The 25,065-nt window shown below is 32.4% G+C and overlaps 1 protein-coding gene across 1 annotated transcript in view; it reads right to left on the bottom strand.

Annotated features, from left to right (window-relative positions):
- LOC130450939 (lachesin-like) overlaps positions 1-25,065 on the bottom strand; it is a 214,605-nt gene that overhangs the window by 58,941 nt on the left and 130,599 nt on the right. The gene's annotated exons all lie outside the window — the stretch shown is intronic.

Raw genomic sequence — 25,065 nt, 5'->3', positions numbered from 1 at the left:
TGTGTGAAAAATTTAGTGTCGTAATAGTCGCTGCAGTGGATGTTGGACTGGTCTTTGACCGCGAAACCTCCCTTTTTACTGTACTTAGAGAAATGAGTGAGAAGGATGTACCAGCGTCTGTCGTGCAATGCATCATTATTCGTTTTTGGTTCAATAGATTGCAATTAAGGGATGCGTGTCTCTCCAAAAATTCATTTGTATAAATGGTGTTTCTCTATCCATGAAGATCAAGAATTGGTAGTAAACTTTCCACATGCCCTGCGCCCCAGAACAAGTGTTGCCGATGAGAACGTTAGCACTTTAAACTCATTTGGGGCATCTGCGTAGGTAGTACCGATCAAGTAATGCACTAATGGCTCGGTTACCAAAAAATTTCAGCCAAATGGGTGCCAAGACCTCAAAATTTTAAGCAGTAATTAATACGTTGGGAACCTTGTACGCGTCTCCTGCAGCGGTATGAAGAGAAAAGAAAAAATTACTATAACGAATTTTCATCAAAGACGAGAGTTGGATACACCACAATATTCTGAATTGTAAACGCATATTTGGAGTGGAGGAAGAAAGATGAAGGCTCGTCAGGTAAAGCGAAGGTTACACTGTCAGTGAGGAAGGTGTTGAGTACCGTGTTCTAGGACATGAGAGGAGTAAATGCGGTTGATTTCACCACTGAACAACGAATTGTGAACAAGCAGTTCCATAGTAATATCCTAAAGAACACGGTGAAATCTGTCTACTTATCAAAACAATGCGATATTCCAGTCCGTAGTGTGATATTGCTGAAAGACAACGCAAATTGCATACAGCTCGGCTTACGATGGAAACGTTGAATGACTTGGGTTGAGAAACACTGGAATACACTTCTTATAGTCCCGATTCGTCACCATGCGATTATTATTCATTTGCTCCTTCAAATATGTAGTGCTAGGCGGGCTACGGTTCGAAAGAAGTGCGGAGATAGAATCTTTAGTGCGCGAATGGTTACGTGGCAAGCCGAGAGATTATTACGAAAAAAGCTTCCGGAGAGGTGGCAAAAGTATGTAGAGTGTGACGAATACTATCTAGAAAAATTGTTAATTGTAAATTTCAACTCTGTAGCTTAATAACTCACTCACTTAATAATCACAATCGTATATATAAAGAATTATTGTATTTCATTTTCCCTTTTTGTAGCATATCTTATAATATGAGTACAAACTCATTCGACAGCAATATATTTGAAAGATTCATCTACTAATTGATTTTAAGCTGGTATCATTCTCCTACATATATGCCATCAAAAAACGTCAACTTTTCAAATCGTATCAATTTGTAGCGTTTTAAGTTATTTCTTTCTGCAAAGAACTTGAGAATGGAGCTCCAACATGAGTATGCAACTGATATACTTAAATAAACCGTCTCTCAAAGTACATTACTTCTCAAAATAATAAGTATTAGAATTGTTTTGTGAGTATTCTTCGCTTTTTGAATCAACAAGGAAAAATGAAATCTCACTTCTAAACAAACAAACATTTATTCAAGAGAAAATAAGATGAGTGTCTCAGTATACTTTATTTTATCTCTTGTCTGTTTGTTCATTATGACAAATTTGTTATTCTTATACATCGGATACATTGGTAGAATATCCAATTAGTCAAAAGCTCTAATTATGAAAACGGGGGCGCTTTATGGAATAAATATTATGTAATTAAGCGGGATTATTTCAGAATATTTGAATTATGGATAAGAGAATGATTAATATTCAAAAATACCATTGATATAATTCCAAAAATATATTCATTGGTTATCAATTTGAACTTTAGTCCAAAACATTGTGCGTATGGTATTTCAATGTTCTATTTTATACAGGGTAATCCAAATAACAAGAGTGTAGAATAATTTTCATTGAAAATTACAGAATATTTAATGCAATGTGAAAATGGAAAGGAACGAAATTTTTTTTTCAAAAAATTAAGCAATAAACAGATTGTGATGCAAGGTTTCGTATTCACGGAAAAAATTAAAGATGATAATGATAATAAATAGGAGTAACTGGGAGTAATACTCAGATATTTTTCAGTCGATTAATAGGGAAAACTTATCTTTCATGCTCTTTGATGGTTTATTTGGATCAAACAAATAGCATAGCAATTCACTCCAAGTACACTATCAAGTATACAAATTTGTCTTCGATCAAGAGACCTATAGTAAGTTTGATTACACTACAGCTACAAATGTTAAAATGATCCTTCAGTGAACCCCGTTGACACGGTTTTACCACAATTGTGCAATACTTCGAACCGATTAAAAAGCTTGTAATATCCATACCTAAATATGGCACTGGATTCATATATCTAAAAGAGAAATTTTAAAATTCTAAGAGGCAAAAATTGAACAGGGAATATTTGTAGGTCCACAAAGATGGCAACTGATGAAAGGAAAGCTTTGGAGAAAATCTGAATAATCAGGAAATCTTCTGTAAATGCCCCAAATTACAATTCAGAAAATTACAAAGATCCTGATGAACTTTTAATGTCCTGAGTTTTTTGTCTTTTCCTCCTGTACCAATAATAAATATCAAAGGCGAGTGCTTCACGATATTTAATCTAATTATACGCAAACCCTATGAGAGTTTCCATTATTATTCAATGCGAGTAGTGTATGTGTTACTTTGTTAAAAATCGGAGGTAGTTGTATTCATTATTATTGACAAATAATTTGAGATACAATAACTAACAATTTCCACTGGAGCGTTTCTTTCTTTTTTTTTCTTTCAAGCAGTGAACATTCATGTCATGACTTTCTGGTAACATGCAACCTTAAATTTACATGTTATGTAAGAATGGATAAAAATAGAGAAAGGAAACATGTATAAACTAGTGTGGTATTCAGGGCATTCGAGGTAAAGAATATTAGATTCTTCTTGTTGCGATATTTGACGCGTCTCTTGAGAATGTTTCACCAATGCAAATAGTTGATCGTTGAGTTGCCTCCGACTGCCTAATATACTGCCATTTGTGCAACATACCAAGACAAGAGAAAACGGTTTAATACGGAATATATTTGCAGCCAATATAAAACTGATTTATGTTACGCCATTTCTCTTCATAAAAAATTATTTGAAATAAATATATAAACAAAATTCCTAGAATTCAGGAAATGTTTTTTGAAAAGTTGCTGATCTAGGAAATTCATATAACAAATTACACTATGACACAAAAAGTTCATACAGTCTATGTGAGGAAAAACTATTGTGATGGAGTCAATAATATTTTTGAGTTAAAAACTTACTGCTCATCCTAAAATCATTTTATTAACCTTGATGTCATTTCATCAACATTTTCTATTGTCTTATATTCTTATATTCTTGAATATAAGTTCTGAGAACAATAAGGTATGTGGCAAATGTGGCTTCAATATCAAAGAAGCCACAGTTGAAACAAGACGGCCAAATCTATCAACAGAGGCTCAAGAAGTGATTTCAACTATTTTCAACAACTTTTTTGTTAAGGGATTTCAGAAGAGATTCTATCCAGGAAACAATGTTTTTGACAAATACTTCTCAGACTACACTTTACAAAATTAAAAAGCAAAGTGTGACAAGAAGACTTAGAAGGAATTTTAAAAAAATCAAACTTCATAGGTTAACTTCATTTTGCGAGCAATCTACGGTTTATTCGCAAAAAATATTCGTGAATTTTGGTTTTCTTAACTAAAAATTCGTTTTTAAAAAATATATTTATTCTAGCAATTACAAGTTTATTGTTAGAGATCTGAACAGAGAATGAATTATATTAAATGATATTACAAGAAAGTAAGATTTATCTACATATGTTGTTAAGTAACAATTTCTCAGAAAGTATAATGTTTCTGCTGCGCTTTTAAGTTTCCTTGATAAGCGGCGTATGTAACTCGTGCAGAACTGAAAAGGAGACATGTCCTTTAGTTAATTAGGTACGATTTTCAAGTTTTAGATATAAAACAGTATATAAAAGGTAAACAGTTATGTGAAGTAGTAGTTTGATAAAGTGGAAAAACGAATATTTAACAAAAATTCGGAAGTATCGTAATGCAGGAAGACAAGTCTATTACTTGGATAAAACATGATTTGACAGCCAGGATACTGTTCGTAGAGCTTGGACAAATGATAATAATTGGAAATGTGGAATGAAAGCACCTCAATGAAGAGGAAAATAGACGAAACATTGTAGTGAGGAACAATGTTGGGTGAATCATTCATTATTAAGTTCGAAACATATTGGGGGGAACCATTTTGAGTATTGGTTCGAATGAAACCCGGAACCAGCACTATATGCAAACAGTTCAATTGTGTTATATAACGCTTCGTATCATTCAATACAAATTCCTGAATTTCTAACTAAATATTCTTCCAAAGCAGATGTACAGGAGTTTCTGCTTGAATAAGATTCATATCTCGAAGAACATTATACAAAGAAGAGGTTTTTATTGCCAAAGAATATACTGTGTATGAAGTGGCCAAGAAGAATGGTCACACTGCTTTAGAACTTTTAAAAGACAGGCAGGAACTGATAACGTTTCAGCCAAAAATGGCTTCTCCGTTGTGGGACTCATAATGAAAGAATGTTCAAACACTAGCACCCCAAATTGGAGAAATAGACTTGTAATGGATTTAAACGACAGTGATTCTGAGGAAGATGAATGTGATGCTAGTGATTTAGAATAATTGTATTGTAATATATGTATAATGAATGAAGACCACGCGGGAAAGCTTGGTAAGACAATTTTAGAATTTTTTTATTATACTTCATAATAATATTTTACTATAATGAAATATTCTCGATATTGTCTCTTTATTATAGCAAAAAAGCAAAAAATACTTTTCCTATCAAAGATTTTTTAGCTCTATGAGCAACATTCATCAAGCGCTATGTAACCCTCACTCGATTATAATTCAAAATTTTTCTACATTCATATGTTATGACTTTATGTCTTCTGGGATACCGATCTACAATAAAATTTGGTTTGAGAGACTTTATATATAATAACTCCAAAAATATATCTTATTAATATTATGGCACTGTTGATATCCATAGTTTTATATTGAGGGAAGCAAGTTTCTTAATACGTTTTCTCTTTTTTTTTATTCAGAATATCATACAAGGATATATTGACAAATTCTTAGCCTACCATAGAACCAAACAAAATTTGAATATCAACATATTTTATTACTCAACATATTCTCCTCTTAATTGGATACATTTATTACAGTGAACCTGCAACGTCTCTAGATCTTTAAAAAAAAAGTTTCTTCTTGCTCTGCAAACCAGACCTCCACATTTTTTATTACCTCCTCGTTGGAAGAAAATTCAGGACCGTTTATACTTTTTTTTAGATGAGAAAAGAGATGATAGTCGGACAGAGCCAAATCTGGTGAATCTGCAAAAACAAAACACCTTTGGATAGCTTTCCGCGTCTTTTCTCTTTAATTTTTTCCCGTAGAGTGGTCAGTAATGTCGAATAGTAATCTCCAGTTATTGTTCTACCCTTATAAACAAATCAATCATGATTACTCCATGACAATCCCAAAAAACTGAAGCAAGAACTTTTCCAGCAGATTTTTTGACACGAAATTTCTTAGGTATTGGAGAACCAGAGTGACCCCATTCCATCGATTGTTGCTTTGTTTCTGGATCGTAGAAATGTACCCAAATCTCATCCATAGTAACAATTCGGCTTAAGAAGTCTACATCTATTGTTCTACCCTTATCCAAAAAATCAATCATGATTACTCCATGGTAATCTTTAAAAACTGAAGTAGGAACTTTTCCAGCAGATTTTTAGGCCACGAAACTTCTTAGGTCTTGGAGACCCAGAGTGTCGCGAAATGTACCCAAGTCTCATCCACAGTAGCAATTCGGTTTAAGAAGTCTACATCGTTTTCAAATCGAGTACAGATGGAACGCGATGCTTCTACCCTTGCACGCTTTTGGTCAACATTCAAACATTTGGGGATCCATTTTGCAGCAATTTTTCTCATGTACAAATTGACGTGAACTATATGATGAACGCGTTCGTATGAGATATTCAGTGCTTCAGATATCCGTTTCAGGCCAATTCTACGGTCTGATAAAACCATGTCAAGAACTGCATCGATACTTTCGTGGACTGACACAGAAACTAGCCTTTCCGATCGGTCATCATCTTCAATGGAAAATTTACCTCTTTTGAAGCTTGGAGTCCAATTTTTCAAGGTCGCATAGGAAGGACATCGATCACCAAGGGTATTAAGCATATCTTCGTAAATCTGCTTACCTCTTAACCTTTTTAAATACATGTACTTGATGATGGCTCGATACTCCAATTTTTGGATTTTCACAATTTCAGTGGACATCTTGTTTCTTTTAATTTATTGCGTAACTCTGGTTTACTTTTTTGACGTCAAACTTTACACTGACTTTTCCAATAAGTTATTGTTCGTTGCTATGGTAACGCAATATTTTGTTTATGCCTGGAACTATTCTAGGCTAACTAGATATCAATACATCCTCGTAAACTCCATAGCTGCTTTTATTGGAAGCACCAGAGTGTTTTTTTAAAGGACATTAATGTTTTTCTAAGAAGCGCATAGACTTTCTAGACTAGACAGAGAAAGAAGAACCATCCATTTGAAGTGAAGTTTTCACAGTCTTTATTTTATGTTCCGCAGAAAGCGGAATAATCGGAAAATGCCAGATCTGTAAAATTTAATAATTCAGTTTTTCCAAAAACTTTTTCTATGAAATGAATCAACCTTAAGAAGGTTGGCCTTTGATGATTATAAAAATAAAAAGTTGTTTTCAATTTGTTTCAGTAGACATTTATTTTTATGACAAAAGCAGCATAAAAAGACGCTTTTGCGTTAGAGAGAGAAAAAAATAATATTTATGGAACCTCCTAGAATATAAAAACAGTTACAAAACTTCACAAGAACTTTGCAACAAATTTGTATCTGTTATTTCGAAGCATTTGTTTTTAGTAAAATTCTTCTCTGGATATCCTAAGTATTACTATTAAAAATTCAAATGTTTTCTCTAAATGTAAATATAATCACACAAAGCTTGGAGTAAACTGTGCCCCACACTAGACCAGGGTTTCTCTTAGCCGTATGAACTGAAGCTTGTCTTCTTTACAAACAAACTAAATCTTTAACCAAACTTATTGAGCTTGAAGCTATTATTGTGGAATACACGAAGAGGCTTAAGATCAATATTATCTTGGAAATAAAGATAGCCAACCTCGATACAATGGAAGAGTCTACACTATTCCAATGTTTACACTTCGAATCAAATTAGGGGATAAAATTAATATTTGAATAACGTTTACGGATCATCGAATTCTGATTACGAATAAAACATTTATGTAACGTAAGTTAACGAATTCACATTCCAATGTAAAACCAGAAATCTGTATTCAAAGAACAGTGCTACAATATTATTGGTTAGTTATCAATTATTTCAAATGACAGTAAAAATTTTGAAAATAAGAATATTGTGATATCATCTACATTTTCGTCTTTGATTTTACTAGGTTTCTATTTATATCCAAAAAATTGATAGAATAATTATCAAAACAATTATTTTCTTAAAATTATCATACACATCTTAAGGGTATGCAAATAGAAGCTATCAACAATTTGAATCACTCATTGTGGAGAAATTTTATAGAATGGAGATAGAAGAAGTTAGGTGTCAATGATACAATAAACTACGGGTTTGTAGTGAAAATTCCCAAGATGATGACATGATTAAAATGAAACACAATGTATTCACACCTAATATTTACAGTCAACTCGTTGTAGTTTTGTTAAAGATGAAATGAGCAGACAATATGTGGCGAAATTATACCGCTCTTTTCGATAATAATAAAAACAGGATATCGAAAACAGCAGAAAGTTGCCAGCCAAATTTTTCAACGACACAATGGTTAAGAATATTATGAGGCACTTCATGAATCATATCTTTACAGGTCTTGTGCGACTTCATCACTTCATCTATATCGTGTATTGTTCTAAAAATTCCACGCCGTAATTGTTCCTAAGTTTCAACTTGCCATCCTCCATACATGGGATATAAAAGTACCCAAAAATCCTAAACTGGAAGTCCCAGAGGTGAATTAGGAGGATTATCTTGTTTTAGTAATTGGTATGGTATTTTCATTCAGCTCAGTTTGAGTTGCCCCTGCAATTCCGACCAAAAAATTATATTACTATAGTAAAGCAGTTGTTGATATACCTTTCAGAATCTAAAGCTTTCCCAAGACTCAACCCATATAATGTCTGAATATATCTCTAGTCAAAATCACACACCAGACCTGGAATTTATCAGCAAATGTTGATTTTTGCTCATATTCTACATTGTTATTGTACCCTTCTATATTGTGGGTATTAAAATAATCGTTTCTTTGATTTCCAAATTGGGATGTGTAAACTATTTTCAATCGTCTCTAACAATGACACTCTCATTAGCAAAATGTATCCGCCTTAGTTGACGACAGTATCCTTTGGAACTTTTTATACCGAAGCCGCAGCTGTGTCTTTTACTCTTCTTATCAATCTTTCTGCTGTTTTTGAGGTAAAAATTCATGATTTTTGCGAGTTTCAAGAATTGTATTACTTCTTAACATTTGGCTATGGCACAGTAAAAGCTTATGCATGAAATATTTTTCCTTTGGAAAAATGCTATTTTAGGCTTAGTGATCTGTCCAACCATATTATGATTTCTTTGTCTTATTTCCAACTCACAAAATAGCAACTAATATAAAAAGTGACCTGCCTAACTAATATCAGGAAATGAACAATATTTTGTTTCAAAAGCTATTTTAATATGGTAGTATTACCACCTATTTTTAAACTCCTAAATTTTGTGCTAAAACAATTGCGACATACGTCGTATTTTTAATCTATTAATAACTATTTCTTTATACGACTTGCAACCTTTTTACTATCCCACTCCGTATACTACAGAGTTGTTGTTGAATTTTTGATTATGAATCAAATATGGTAACGTTAAAGTAACAAAAATAACTACCAGACAAATATATAAGATAAAAAATGTATTAATAGCCAACAATTCAATGAATTGAAACATAAATTCACGTTTTTGTTGAAAATCTGATTTCAAAGGAAAATATATTGTAACAAGTTTCATTACCAGATTAAGAGATATTTTGAAGCTACAGATAAAAAGGAAAGTTCCAAACGCAACCGACAGGTAGGCGTTTGATTAAAAGACTGTTTTCACTATTAAGATAAATTATAGATGGAAGGGATATTAACTAGAAAAGCAAAATCAGGAAATAAAAGCATAAATATCATAGTAGAAAATCATCGTTGTGAAATAAATGTTAACATATGATATTTGTTCCCTACTGACTAGACTAATCTTTAGACCTCCGAGAAGTAACTAAACAACAATGAATCATGTACAGCTGTGTCAGTTGTATCTCGAACTACACTGCTATACACGGTTATCAGTAGTTTCGTAACCGTTAGGGTAAGTTTTGCTGAAAAAATGATGCATTCATGAGGAAAACAATAGAGCTGGTAATCGACCTAACCGTCTTTGGAATTATGATGGCACTACCGTTTTATGACTGGGCCGTTTAGTCGAGAGGTTTACAAAATATATATAATACGCTAAAAGTAATAAATTCGGTGATTATATACAATTACCGGTAATTATACATAATCCCCACTAAATTTGATAAATATGATAAATTATTTCATATTTATCAAATTTACCGGTTATTTTTCAAAATCCCCAGCTCATAATGGGAAATGTGCTAAAAGTTCCAATATTTAAGAAAATTCGTTCAGTTTGAGGAACTGCTTGGAACGTGATAAACACGTAATTTCATTTCATTTATGAATACTACGAAAACAAACAGTGGTTAAGTTAGGTTACGTTAGATTGGGTTAGGTTAGGTTAGGCTAAATTATGTTAGGTTATGTAGTAACTACTCAAAAAAAACCTGCACTCGATTCTACTGGCCTAATAAGCAGGATTCTTTGATTTAAATCAGATGTTATATCTTAGAAAAGGCGTAACTTCTTTTTATTTTATAACGACTTGTCACACTTCCTCAGCAATTTGCTGGGAAACATTCACCACCTCTGCGGAGTCCTGTTTTGCAGAGGGGCTCGGACGGTTGGAGTGTCCTTCTAGTCGTTTACGGCCCCTTTTGCCACTTATGGCATCGTTCCTGGAACATACTTCATGAGTGATGGGCTATCAGTGGTTTCCTTTTACCCTACGTCTCCCTTCCCCTCTCGGGATTAGGAGTTCGGGTTCCTTTCTCTCTGCTATCTTTGTCTTTCATCTTTTTCCTTGTTGCTGAGAATACTCTTAGCCATGTTCTGCACCGATTTCCAGTTCTCTGAGCTGTCAAGTATCTTCTCTACAATGTTGTCTGGAGTGAGCTCGCATTCCAGCTGTCTGCAAGTCCTGTCTCTGACCTCTCTCCACTTGTAGCATACGAAGATGGTATGTTCGGCAGTGTCTACGGCGGCACAGTATATACATCTATCCGTGGTGTCTTTTCTGAACCGTTTGGCATAACATCGAAAGACGCCATGTCCTGTTAGGACCTGTGTCAGGTAGTAGTCTACTTGACGGTGCTCGCACTTAACCCACGACTTGATGTCTGGTATTAATCTTTTGGTCCATTGGGCCTTTACTGTCTCACCTTCCCATCTAGTTTGCCATGTTGTGAGGGAACTTTCTCTAGCTTCGTTGCTATTCTGTAGCGATTTGTACTTGGATGTTCTTTCCTGGGCTAAGACCGTAGTATAGTGCTTTTTTCTCATAAGCGCTTTTTGCCATATTGGGGCTCCATATAGGACAATATTTTGCATAGCACTACACAACACTGCTCTTTTGCTTTGCCTAGGACCTCCTACGTTTGGCATAATCCGAGCAAGTTTGGACACCCTTTCTATTGCTTTCTTTGTTACTGTTTCTACATGTTTGCCAAAATTTCTACTTTCGTCAATGATTATACTTAGGTATCTCAGGTTCTTCGCTGGTTTTATATTGACTGCGTCCACGCTGAAGCTTATTTGCTCCCTCTTTTGTTTACCCTTTAGTAGGATTGCCTCAGTTTTGTGGGGGGCAAGAGCGTAACTTCTGGCATGAAATTTACTCCAATTATATTTTAGGATGCTCTTCAAGATCTGTATTACTTCTACAGATATAAAGTAATGAATCACTATAACTTTGAGCACTTGTTAAAAAATCCGATTTAAATGAAAAAAAATCTGATTTAAATTAAACAATCAACGATTTATTATTTTTACCGTAACATATTATATAATTACAAATAATATCGTTTTCAAACATAAATTCGTTTGTATTCCATAAAATGCAGGGCATAATTTTTTAATTGCCAAAAATCTGATAATTATTTCCATTGACAGGAATATGAGAAATAGATTTATAGAAATCTTCTAGATATAATTTATATCACATAAGTTTGAGAATTAGTGTGGAAAGTGGAAGCATTCAAAGGAAAACAAATAAAAATGATATATCCTCCACTGTCTCGGTAGGAAAAAGTTTGAATCTCATTTTTTGTTCTATTTGAATCAAACTGGAATAAAAATGGTATATTCTCTACTGTCTCGGTAGGAAAAAGTTTGAATTTGATTTTTTGTTCTATTTGAATGAACCCGGTATATTTTATTTTAATCAATAACTAGTAAAAGTATGAAAGTATCAGACTGAAATTTTCTCAATTGAGTGAAGCTATGCGGCTGAATTTCATTATTTTTCAAATCGTTCCATATAGGTACAAATTTTTCTCTTTTTGCGTTTGACTGGATTGGTTTAATAAGGGAGGGATCATAACGTAGATAGTTAATGGAAAGAAGCTTTTATTAGATTTGGGATTCAGTGGTTTTTTTTTATAACAAATCATAAATCGTACTCGGGTTTGTTGCGAGGATTTATTTTCACTTCAATAATAAAAGTTTCTATAAAAAAAATAAGATGAATGGTGTTTGGCTAATAAAAAAAGATAGAAAAACGATTTATAGAATAGAGGTGTACTACTCAAAGTAATTTGTCTTCGCAAATTTTATTAAATTGGTTGTATGAGTGTAAAATTGGAGAGACAATTGTACGGTTTCGAGATGTAATATTCAAGCGTTCCATAGAATAAGGAAGCGGGAAGGCAGAATGATAGTGTTACAGATTGAATTGCATTTGTGTTTGTTGTTTCAACCCTATCTGCGAAGTAAGTTACTTCGGAAATTCGATACCTGACATCTACCAGTTATTCGTCGAGTTTTAAGCAACTCCTACTATAACGTTAATTATTTCGTAAAGATTATGATGAGTAATTGATTCTGAGAAAATTTGCTACTTTATTTATTCTTCACTTTCTACAGTCGATACAACTTAAACAAAATAGAAAGCGGAATGTTTCATTAACATTTTAATATTGGAGTTCTCTGTTTCTCTTCCATTTTTCTCTTTATGATACTCTAGATATATAAGCTATTTACACTTCACTGCCCGATTCCATACCTTCAATGCACGAAGATATTTCTTTTGCACCTAAACGTCATCTTGAACTTCTGTGCGATAAATAAGGAAAGTGCTACTGACTTGGAAACAAGCTTTATTTTCAGAGTAAATATGTTCTTTGTAAGTTGATGAATGTTTCTTACTAGCATATCTATATGTTCGGAGATGTAAATTGCAAAACTACTAAGTAAAATTGATTCTACATATCATCGAGTTTATTTAGGAATAATATAATAAATTGAGAAGAAATAATTTCAGTTCTTTCAAATAGGAATAAATCTATCGATTCACTAATCCATTTACTATAATACGGTTTTGTTACTATAAATTCGATACTGAGACCACTTTTTTGTATTGTCGGCGCGTCGAAATGTATGCTCAGTGTAGTTTTTTGGATTAGGTAAATTCAAATATTGATAACTATAACTTGGGTTTTGCATTTTCCATTTCTATACTGCAAAAAAATGATCAGTTTCGAGATTTCTGTATCGTTGGTTTTAATATATTTTATAAATGTTTACAAAGTTTAATCTGTTGTCAGATATTTCACCAATAACAGTAAATCGACGTTGAACATGAGCTTTTGTATCAGGTCATAATTGTCTGTCATAATTAAAACATTTCCGGTATTATTAATATCGCTGCACTTAATTCTATATAATTCCTCCTTCCTCAGAGCTCCTGCGATTCCGAATATTAAAGCAACCTGAAAGATGTTACAAATAATATCTATATATGTATATCTATAGCTAACTGATTTATTTTTCAAATATGCAATAAGTTTCGAGTATTTACCGATGTCTACGTCGTTTTTTACCATTAAGGTGCCATTCAGTTTTGAATAAGTCGATCAAAGTGTTAAAGATTTCCATATTTTGGATTCAGTTTCAAAGTAAGCTAGTAATCCTTTTTCTGTGAAGCTGGTTATGCCTTTTTCAGTACGCCACTCCATAAACGAATTATATTCCTTTAAATATTGTTCCTTGGATTTCTCGGGGAGAAGATTCATAGTCGCTGCAGTTGCCGATTCAACATCTTCTGGTGTGCAGTTTAAACTTTCTTCACTATCACTCTCCATCACTAATATTAATACTACACTCCTTTTAATTAGACTCAAAACGAATTTTCTTGAACGGATATCAAGAAATAAAAGTGTGACAGTTTATCGGAGAAACGAATTGACATGAGAAAGAAAGCGTTCATAGTTCATAGTCCACTATTCTGATAAAACAATTTTATAATTGCGTTAAGAAATTACACGTTACGGCATTTTGTTTCACGCAAAAGCGTGAAAAAATGAACCGCTACGGTTTTTTTTCACGCTTTTTGACCGATTCAGAAATTACATACTTTATGAATGCAAATGAGTAGAAAAAATCTCATTTACTATAGTACTATACTATGTATGTAAAATTTAGCCAAATAATTCGAAATGCATGTTGATTAATTGATTACTAAAATTCATTTGTAAAAAACAATTTACACATTGTTGTTTTTGCTTGATTGGTATTTTTACTAAGAAACAGCGATAATTAAAAACTGAATGGAAACCAGTGTTTTAAACTAATAATTTTTTTTTCTCACTATCCCATTTTAATCATTTTTACAACAAAAACTGTTGGAGTTAACTGTTATAAAAGATGGACATTATTTCTAGAACCTGTTAAGAAAATTCAAATATATAATATATTGACCTGAAATTTTCCCTCGAAATTGTCTTTTTGTCTGTTGAATATTCTAGTAGCTGATTTGATAAATTTGGAAATAGAAAAGCTTCCAATTTCAGTAACATCGAAAGTTTTTGTAGCAAATTTTCTGTAGCTACATATGTTTGCAAACTGGCGATTCAAAAAATGTGGTTGCACCCGTGTGGCATATAGACCAGGAAATTTACTCCTATCAACCTTATTCAAATACGATATTCAAACAGTCAGAAACCTAGAAACGGCGAATAAAATAAAATACTGTGTGTCACCAATAACGGATTTTCATACTTTCAACAGGTGGAAATGATGAAATTTGTACGTGAAATTCAGAAATACCATGAAGAAGTACCAATGTGCCTAAATATTTTTAAAAAATTCAGACAAAATCTCATTACATTCATTACAAGTTGTTCGTTCAGAATTACGATACCAATAGATTTCTCTTCTTTTTTAATTTTTTAGTGCTCATATGTTCAAAATTTAGCAATTTTTAAAGTAGAGATAGAAGAAAATAACAAAATATTGGAACAAAACGTTTATTTTTTCTAAGTAACAAATTTTATTCATAATTTTATTTCAAAATTTGTTAAACGAAACTGAAAAATATGAAGTATTTTGTATCATAACATCTAGTATTGCGCGCAGTGGCAAAGCTCTAGTCATCATCACACTACAAGCAATAAAAAATGGGAGATGGAAAGTGACGTCATAAAAGTAATACCCAATCGAATTTTCGAAGATTGCGTACAGGTTGATATTGGTGATACAAGGTATGAAAGAAAGCGTAGACTACAAACAACATATCAATCATAAGAGTTCAATACCATCAAGTTCCTCGATCTTATCCCACGTATACTTTCGCAGTATGTTTTTAGCATTGTCTTGATGTAAAAGAGCCTGCTTTCAGTAAACTAAACCAGGATAAACCTGATAAAACCTCAGACATCCGCATCAATCTCCACCATATACCTTGACATTGACAGTCCACCATCTGGAATAATTTCGACGCAGAGTAAGCCTTCATAATTCCACCAGACAGACAATAAGATTTTCCGCTAGAATCGATTTCTTTTGGTGATAAGTTCTTATCCAACCTCTGAGTTTCCATGCTTGGGTTCTTTAAATGAATCCTTTTTTCATCGCTAGTAACAATGCGTTTAATAAAACTATCGTCTTTTGACAGAAAAAAGAGTTGTTTATGCACCTCTACTTGACGTTTTGGTTAATTCTAATAGATCTTACCTTATGATAAATGGTACCTTTAGAAGGTCCGAAGGAGACAAATAATCAGTGTGTGCCAATCTGGTGGACTACAGAGCGCGAACGATTTTCATGTATCAAATCTCTACTATCACCAATTAAATCAAGGCTGTGTCGTTCGCTCATTAACTGTATCTTTCTCTCAAATTCCATTTATTTTCTTTGCTGCAACGCGACGGTTGCTTTAAACTTCTGTCTTCAGTATTGTCTAATTCTCCAATTTTATATTTATAGCGCTCCATATTATTTATTATATAAGTACTGTTTCTTCAATAAACAGAAAAAGAATGATTAAAATGAAGTGAAGCAATTGTACTTTTCATATAATTAGAGACTAGTCTAAACAAGTTACGATATATTTGATTTGATGCGTAGAAATTTTCACATATGAAAACCGACATTATTTTTAAGATATCCTTAAATTGGTTCAGTATGGTTTCCAAAAATTAATATTATGAAAAAATTTGTGTAAAATTTTCACTGTGTAGATTTATTGATGAAAAAACTAATACGTTTGTAGATAAAGAGTATATTACTGCAGGAAGACTGGCCTAATAGTATCCAAATTCATTGCAGATTTTCAGCTTGTCGACTCTAAAGAATGGAAAGCCTTGAGTGCTGCGCCATTCCCTAGGAATGATGATAGAGTTAAAGAAATGATAGGGATTTTCCTCTTTGCCCAATTCCTAAATCGATACGTCTAACGTAAATGTATACCCCACTCATAGAGAACAGTCTTAAAGTTTTTGTATTTTCTCATAAAAATATGTTGCAGTGAAAATTGGTCACGCATTGTCAAAAAAAAATATATGCATTGTGATACTTTCTTGTTTAAATACACCTCACAGTTCACTAAATTGTAAACTAAAAAGTGAAAAATTTTTGTTTGAAGTTAATTAATGTAAAAAATTATGTGTGTACTATTTTGCTACTACTATTCCCAACTTCCATTTTTTTTATTTAATGTCGCATCAACTACAAGGTTATTAGCGACATGTCAGTTGTTCACAATTTATGATACAGTTGAGTATCTTTTAGTTATTTGATTAAGTCTGCAGTATTACAATTATTGTTCAACAGCGGGACCTGGTGTTTAGGAAATTGTTAGTTAGTCTTTCGTTTTTGTAGTTTTGGCAGTTCAACAATAAGTGTTTCACGTTTAGATTCTCGTTACAAGTTTCACATATTGGTGGGTTTTCTCGGTAAGTGTATCACATTGGTGTGCCCCAACATTAAACGATCGATTTTTATTTGGTCCGAACAATTTTTGAAGTTGTTTTTCCAGGACGGATGGTTTTATAGATTTTAATATCGACTGCGATCTGTTCCACTCGCTTTGCCACTGGCACTGTACTTTTGTTTTGATTGTCCCTTTAAAGTCGTTTGCTATCACTTCCCGTACAATTGTTGCTTCGTTGTTATCTGCTACTTCTTTGGCACATTTGTTTGCTTTTTCGTTAGCTGGGATACCTGTGTGTGATGGGACCCAAATCATTTATAAGTTTGCCTTGGTTTGGTGGATAAGGTGCAATTGGGTTTTAATAAGGATACCTATAGGGTGTTTGGGAAAGTGTTGTTGAATGGTTTGTATCGAGCTCATGGAGTTTGTAATTATGGCTATTCTATTGTATTGATTTCTTCTAGCGATGATTAGTGCCTGTAATATGGCATAGTGTTCTCCAGTGTGGACGCTGTTATGGGAAGATAGTTTAAATGTTTGTATTTCGTTCTCTACTACTACTACAGCTCCTAGGCCATTAGGTGTTTTGGAAGCGTCGGTGTACAGAAAATGGTATTCTTGAAGATTTTTTCCGTAAGAGTACGGAACTATTGTGTTATTAGAGAACGGTTTGTTTCTTCTTTTTTAAAGGAGTTCATGTTGACGTTGATGGTGCAAACTTCCATTTGATATACTTAAATTTAATTTAACTGCTTTTCCTGTAATACCCAGTTCTCTATGGCGTATGTTATTGTATGAATGTTTTCCTTTTCGTTATATCTATCTTTTTATTCATGTCTTCTTTCATTCTTACAACCATCTGCCTTACATATCTGTAATAAATTCTATATTTGATTTTTTTAATTTGCAAAAGAAATGGGCTTAAACGGTCCCTCTGTTTTATTCATTTTTTCCTTAGAATTTCATCTGATCCTCTTCTTTCTATTTGTATCTGTCATTTTAGTATTTCGTATGTACTTTTACTAGTCTTATTGTTAAATTCATTTCTTAAAAACGCAAAAAAACAATTCTGTCCAAAATACACACATAAAAATGAATTTTTTGTATGATTTTTGGAATATACATTGTCGTTTTATTAACTAGAAGATGTGGTTGTGTTGGATTAGTTGTGAAAACTGTCATTTATTCCTCTATAGTCCATCGATTATTTGAGAAATGAATGTTCTCTCTCCAAAATAAATTCTCTATTCCTTTATTAGATATATATATATATATATATATATATATATATATATATATATATATATATACCAATATATATATACCAATACCAAGTTACCAATTTATCACAAAACAAAACCCTCACCAAAAGTAATATACGTGAATAGCACCTAAGTAAGCTTTAAATTATATCTTTAAACTGACAATCTAATACTTTGCCCCAGGAAAATATAGAACAGATGTATTTTAAGTAGTGCATTGTAATGAAGACGATATTTATTATTTTGAGGCAATCTTTATATCTGAATTGTAGTTAAATATCATCAAATTAAATGGAATCTAGAAATCAAACGGTTTCATAATATTCTAGCAATTTTTTCTAGCTTAAAAAGGTTTGCTCACCACATCATATCACATCATTTAATCGATAAGCTCTACTATGCCCCTTGAAACAGATACGAGGATGTATTGATGTCTAGTTAGCCTAGACCAGTTCCATGCATAAACAAAATATTGCGTTACCATAGCAACGAACAATAACTTATTAGAAATGTCAGTGTAAAGTTTGACGTCAAAAAAGTAGACCATAGTTACGCAATAAACTAAATAAAAAAAGATGTCCACCGAAATTGTGAACATCGAATAATACGACCGTGGAAAGTTGGACTGCAAGCTTCAAAAGAAGTAAATTTTCCATTGAAGATGATGACCATTCGGGAAGGCCAGTTTCTGTGTCAGTCCCCGATGCAGTTCATGACATGAGTTCATCAGACCGTCGAATTGGGCTAAAACGGATATCTGAAGCACTGAATATTTCATACGAACGCGTTCATCATATAGTTCACGTTAATTTGGTCATGAGAAAAATTGGGTAGAACAATAACTGGAGCTCACTATTCTACTACTCTACGGGAAAAAATTAAAGAGAGAAGACGCGGAAAGCTATCCAAAGGTATTTTGTTTTTGTCGGACAACGCCCCTGCACACAAATCTCCGTTGCCATGCAAAAAATTCGTGATTTAGGGTTTGAATTACTAGAACACCCCTCTTATACACCAGATTTGCCTCCGTCCGACTATCATCTCTTTTCTCATCTGAAAAAAGTATAAAAGGTCCTGAATTTTCTTCTAACGAGGAGGTACTAAAAGATGTTGAGGTCTGGTTTGCAGAGCAAGGAGAAATATTTTTTTTTTGAATGATCTAGAGACGTTGCTGTAATAAATATATCGAATTAAGAGGAGAATATGTTGAGTGATAAAATATTTTGACATTGAAATTTTGTTTCGTTCTATAGTAGGCTAAGAATTTTTCAATATATCCTTATATACCGACTTCTTAGCCCATGAACATCTCATATATTGATAAGAATTTGTTTCATTTCGTAAGCATATTAGTATTGCTTTGGAATGCAAGCAAGGGGCCTTCTAGTGGAAGTTATGTCAAAATACAAACATATTTCCGTTCTTAATGGTACGTTTTAGTAGATAGACACTTCAAAGAACTACAGTACTATCTGGCGCAGTTTTATTGCAGCTATGATAATTTTTTGGTGTTTCCTATAATCACGATCACAACCAGTCACCAGTGCACTGGTGATGATAAGCTCGAATTACAGCATATATTCAGGAAACCATCAAGGAATTTGATATAGAAATAAATAAAAACTGCATGATAAAACCAAAATAGCAAACTTTAATGTCAAAACATGTTAAAATTAGGCAAAAATGGTATATTCTTTTATATATTATATAATATAATATAATTATAATAATCAAATATAAGATAGATAGAATTTTGATGGTCGCTGTGAAGAAAAGAAAAAATATTATACAAATTTCGTAGGTACACTACAAATAAATAATCTTTACTTAATAGGCAAAAATCAAAGTCACTATAAGATACGCAATAATTGTCAGATTCAATGTCGGTGATTTTAATAGTTTTTTTGGTAGTTTTCTTATGCTAGAAATATATGGATCCGAAGTGACCATCAGCTGCTTTAAAATATCGGGCATAGTATTTATATATATTTTTAAGAGAATTCCTCACGAAATCTATTGATGTCCCTATTCACTGCTTTTCCCTACGAATTGATACTATAAGTTTCAGGTTTGAAAATTCTCTGCCCTTTCACATTACATGTGATTATCTCTCTTAATACTATTGCATTATATACACTTTATCTTCTTTTTATTTTCAACTGTATTGTTTCTGCATTCGTCGCACAAGTTTACGAGAATATATTTAAAAATTCTTGGCCTACTATAGAACCAAACAAAATTTGAATATCAACATATTTTATTACTCAACATATTCTCCTCTTAATTAGATACATTTATTACAGCGAACCTGCCACGTCTCTAGACCTTTCAAAAAATTGTTTCTTCTTGCTCTGCAAACCAGACCTCCACAGCTTATATTACCTCCTTGTTGGAAGAAAATTTACGACCTTTCAAACTTTTTTTCAGTTGAGGAAAGAGATTATAGTCGGACGGAGCCAAATCTGGCGAATAAAGGGGGTACTCTAGTAATTCAGACCCCAAATCACGAATTTTTTAATGGTAGCATGAGATGTGTGTGCAGGGACGTTATCCTGCAAAAACAATACACCTTTGAATAGCTTTCCGAGTCTTTTCTCTTTAATTTTTTCCCCTAGAATGGTCAGTAATATTGAATAATAATCTCCAGTTATTGTTCCAACCTTCCAAAAACTGTCTCATTCATAGTAACAATTCGGTTCAAGAAGTCTACATCGTTTTCAAATCGAGCAGCGATCGAACGCGATGCTTTTATCCTTGCACGCTTTTGGTCAACATTCAAACATTTGAGGATCCATTTTGCAGGAATTCACGGTCGCATACGAAGGACATTGATCACCAAGGATATTAAACATATCTTCGTAAATGTACTTATCTCTTAACCCTTTTAAATACAGGTACTTGATGAAGGCTCGATACTCCAATTTTTCGATTCTCACTGGACATCTTTTTTTTTTTTTCAAATTTATTGCGTGACTGTGATTTACTTTTTTGACGTCAAGCTTCTAATAAGTTATTGTTCGTTGCTATGGTAACGTAATATTTTGTTTATGCATGGAACTGGTGTAGGCTAAATAGATATCAATACATCCTCGTATAATATAATAATCCTATGTCTTTTGTATTAGCTTTCTTAATAATATGAACTCAGCTCATTTTTCCAATATCTCCCATCTTTTTCACGAAAATACGCATTGGATAGGTTAACTAGTTTTTTTAAAGAGAAACATCTCAAATAAATACGTTATTTGATACGTTAATCAAGTGAAGCCAATAAAATTGGATCTATTATATGAGAATGGATAGAAATCTATAAAAAATCCTTTTAAAAAATGTCAACCTACAGAATCATGTTCTACTAAGAAAACTCCGTAATTGAGAATATTCATTAAATTTTTATCGAATAACTAGTTTAATTAACGCTGGTAAAATTTCAGACAAATGAATCCGGTTACATTGCCCTTTATAATTTTCATCATAACTTTTAGATCCTGCTTGATATGCATAGCTTGGAGTAATTGATGAAATGAGATCTTATACAGGGAACCAAGAAGATTGTAAAATGCTATTATTAGAATATAAATTATCTTTTGTGCACTGAAAATTCAAAATGATAAAATCAAAATAGAATAAACTGCTTATCAATTCATTACCTTAGTAATAATGTTATTTTAGTATTGAATAATCTCATCAACATGAGGGGAATTATCCATTATTACTTAGATTTTATAGATTAAATATATTGTAATTTTGACAAAAAGTGGAAATTGTTATTTTCGGAAAAATTGAGGTAGAATGTGAGGTTTCATAAATAGATTATGGTCATTATTATAAACCTGTTGATCTAATTAAAAATTCGCGAAGATCAATATTCCACTCGAAAAACGTGGTTATCGAAGGTTCAGTGTAAAATTGAATAACTAAATAGCCGCATAGCTACCACGGAAATGGAGAAATCTTAAGGGTGGCCACCAAGTTTTAGGAACTTATCCCGTAACGATGTAGCTTTATATAAGCCAAATGGTGAAAACGTAGCAGAAAGTGTCAGTGTAGTTACGGCCACTCAGTGTAACTAACAACTGGCGCGTTATCTTTTTTTTTGTGCGATCTATGTCTGTATAATAATAAATAATACGTTGCCTCAGTCCCGTCGTTTTTGAGTCATGAATTTTCCATACTTTTAAGTCTATGTCAATATATATATATATATATATATATATATATATATATATATATATATATATATATATATATATATATACAGTGCTTTTCAGATAAAAGTATCCACCTTTAATAACTTTTGTAATACTGGTATTTAGAAAAAGTCCAAAACACGTCAATTTATGTTGGAAGGGGCAAGCATTATGGCTTATTTAAACTTACTGGAAAAGCCACCCCCTCACCCCTAGCAGCATCCCCTTTATTTTTTTAAATTACTTTTCATATTTTTTATGTAAAATTTGGATACTCCTCTTTGAGCTGATTTCAAAAATATATTATACTTGTAGGTTAAAGTGGTTAGTTTATAAGGTAAACAATTTTTCTTTTAAGAGCACAAATTTTACTTATTATTTACTTTCACCTTATTTGCCTGTACTAAAATGGGTTGTACAACAGTTCAAACTCTTTAATCTTTTTAACTGTGCTATTTATTATCAAGTTACAATAAGTGTTCAAAATGAGGACCATTCACTTCCATACAATGGTATAATCTATTTTGAAATGCCTCTTTGACATTGCTTAATACGGCTGGATTTAATTGTCGACATTTATTTTCTATCCTCTCTCGTAAATCATCCAGAGATTCTGGTTGGGTAGCATAAACTTTTGTTTTTAAATACCCCCTCATAAAAAAAAGTCTAGGGGTGTTAAATCCGGTGACCTAGGTGGCCACTCCATCATCTGCCCCCTTCTACCTATCCAAAGAGCGGGGAATGTTTCGTTTAAACATTGTCGGACAGGCATAGCATAGCGTGGGGGAGCTCCGTCTTGTTGAAATACCAGTAAATCTTCGGAAAGGTTATCATCATTTTCTATTATTGTTGTAATACGTGGGTCAACCCCTTCCCTGAGTAACTCAAGATATGATTCACCAATTAAATTTCCGTTGATGAAGAAAGGTCCGACAATGTGGTCACCTAGACGACGATCAAAATCATCTTCATTCAACTCGTGCACCAACTTAACTTTGTATGGGTGGTACTTGAATTTATGTAGAACTCGGAAAACTGTAGAAGATGGAATACCGATCGCTCTACTTATTGTTGACAACGATTGGGGTTGTTGAGCCTCTGTCAAACTTTAATAAAAAGTAGAGTTTTTTGTTGTTTGGATTTTTTAAGTAGAATAAATAGCACAGTTAAAAAGATTAAAGAGTTTGAACTGTTGTACAACCCATTTTAGTACAGGCAAATAAGGTGAAAGTAAATAATAAGTAAAATTTGTGCTCTTAAAAGAAAAATTGTTTATCTCATAAACTAACCACTTTAACCTACAAGTATTATACATTTTTGAAATCAGTTCAAAGAGGAGTATCCAAATTTTACATAAAAAATATGAAAAGTAATTTAAAAAAATAAAGGGGATGCTGCTAGGGGTGAGGGGGTGGCTTTTCCAGTAAGTTTAAATAAGCCATAATGCTTGCCCCTTCCAACATAAATTGACGTGTTTTTGGATTTTTTCTAAATACCAGTATTACAAAAGTTATTAAAGGTGGATACTTTTATCTGAAAAGCACTGTATATATATATATATTATATATATATATATATATATATATATATATATATATGCCTCTTCTCTAGTTTTTCTTTTTAGGGGAAAAAATTAACTAGGTTTACTTCATTTATCTAATTATGTATAAAAGTGCGTAAAATTTATTTTTATCATTTGTGATTGGCCAAAGTAAATAAATAATGACTTATTAAATATATTTTGTGTGCTACTAATGACAGATAAACTTTGATTTGGAAATCTGTCATATATTTGATATAATGGTGACATCATTTTTTCGTATAAATATTACAACTTGCAAAAATATCCACTTTACAGTGGTTTCACTAATATTAGCGTTATCAAAATTTAACTGAAGTGGAACTATGGTGGCAAAAACAATGATGTTTCAACTTAAGTAAACTATTTAAAAATGTATTGAATATATTGCATGCACCTCGTAGGTATATCCATAACCCCAAACAAAAACCGTTTGATGTCCGATAAGGGCTCAGAATTTATTCGCATAGATACGTGTATGTATTGTAAATGCAGATTCCAAAAATTAAAACACGAGCATTAATTCAGAATAAAAAATTGCATCAGACTCACATGAAAATATTTTGGTGGTGGACCCTGCGCGGTGCCCTACTACAGGGTTAAACTTTTATCAATCAAATACAGCAGTCATATATCATTTGAAAAGCGCTGTGTATGGGAGTTTTAAAAAACCACCCCATTAATACGATTTTAAGGTCTCTTTAAACGGTCTAATAAAACGTGCATATAAAATGCGTGCAGAAAATATTAGACACCTCATGTTGACTTATTCGTAAAAATTTTTATGGTTTCTCACTTTTTATTGTTACTGTTATTTAAATAACGAAGTAGATAAATTTACAGAAATTACCAATATTGTTTTCAATATTCAACTACGTAGTTTAAGACTGCAGCAAATTGAATATTATACAGAAAACTATGAGGACGATTCAATAACTTTGTTTCAATTTCAATTCCATTAGATATTTATTCTAAACCTGTAAACTGATTCCAAATAAAATGCAAGGATTTGATGAACTCTTATAGACATTTATAGAATGGGTTTGTTTATGTCAATATTTTAGAGATTATGAAAAATTATGAGACTAAATTTTTAAATTATTCTGTGCGATCTAATATATATCTGAATATACACATATGTCACCCGATGTTGTATAATTAGTACTCTATTTCAAGGAAGTAAATACATAAAATATCTGATATTTTTGCTCAAAATCGTGTCTTTTTGTTGTTGACAATTCGTCTCAAAACAATGTTCAAAGTTTGGGGTTGAATATTGCTGTCATTATTTTTTCTTTGAGATATTCGAAGCTTGTTGAATCTATTTTGTTCTTGTGACACCTGTGTCGGTGAAATATCTGATGATC

Source organism: Diorhabda sublineata, chromosome X, assembly GCF_026230105.1.
Source record: "Diorhabda sublineata isolate icDioSubl1.1 chromosome X, icDioSubl1.1, whole genome shotgun sequence".
Taxonomy (NCBI): domain Eukaryota; kingdom Metazoa; phylum Arthropoda; class Insecta; order Coleoptera; family Chrysomelidae; genus Diorhabda; species Diorhabda sublineata.
The sequence above is the reverse complement of the archived record's forward strand: the minus strand, read 5'-3'. Positions and strand labels throughout refer to the sequence as shown.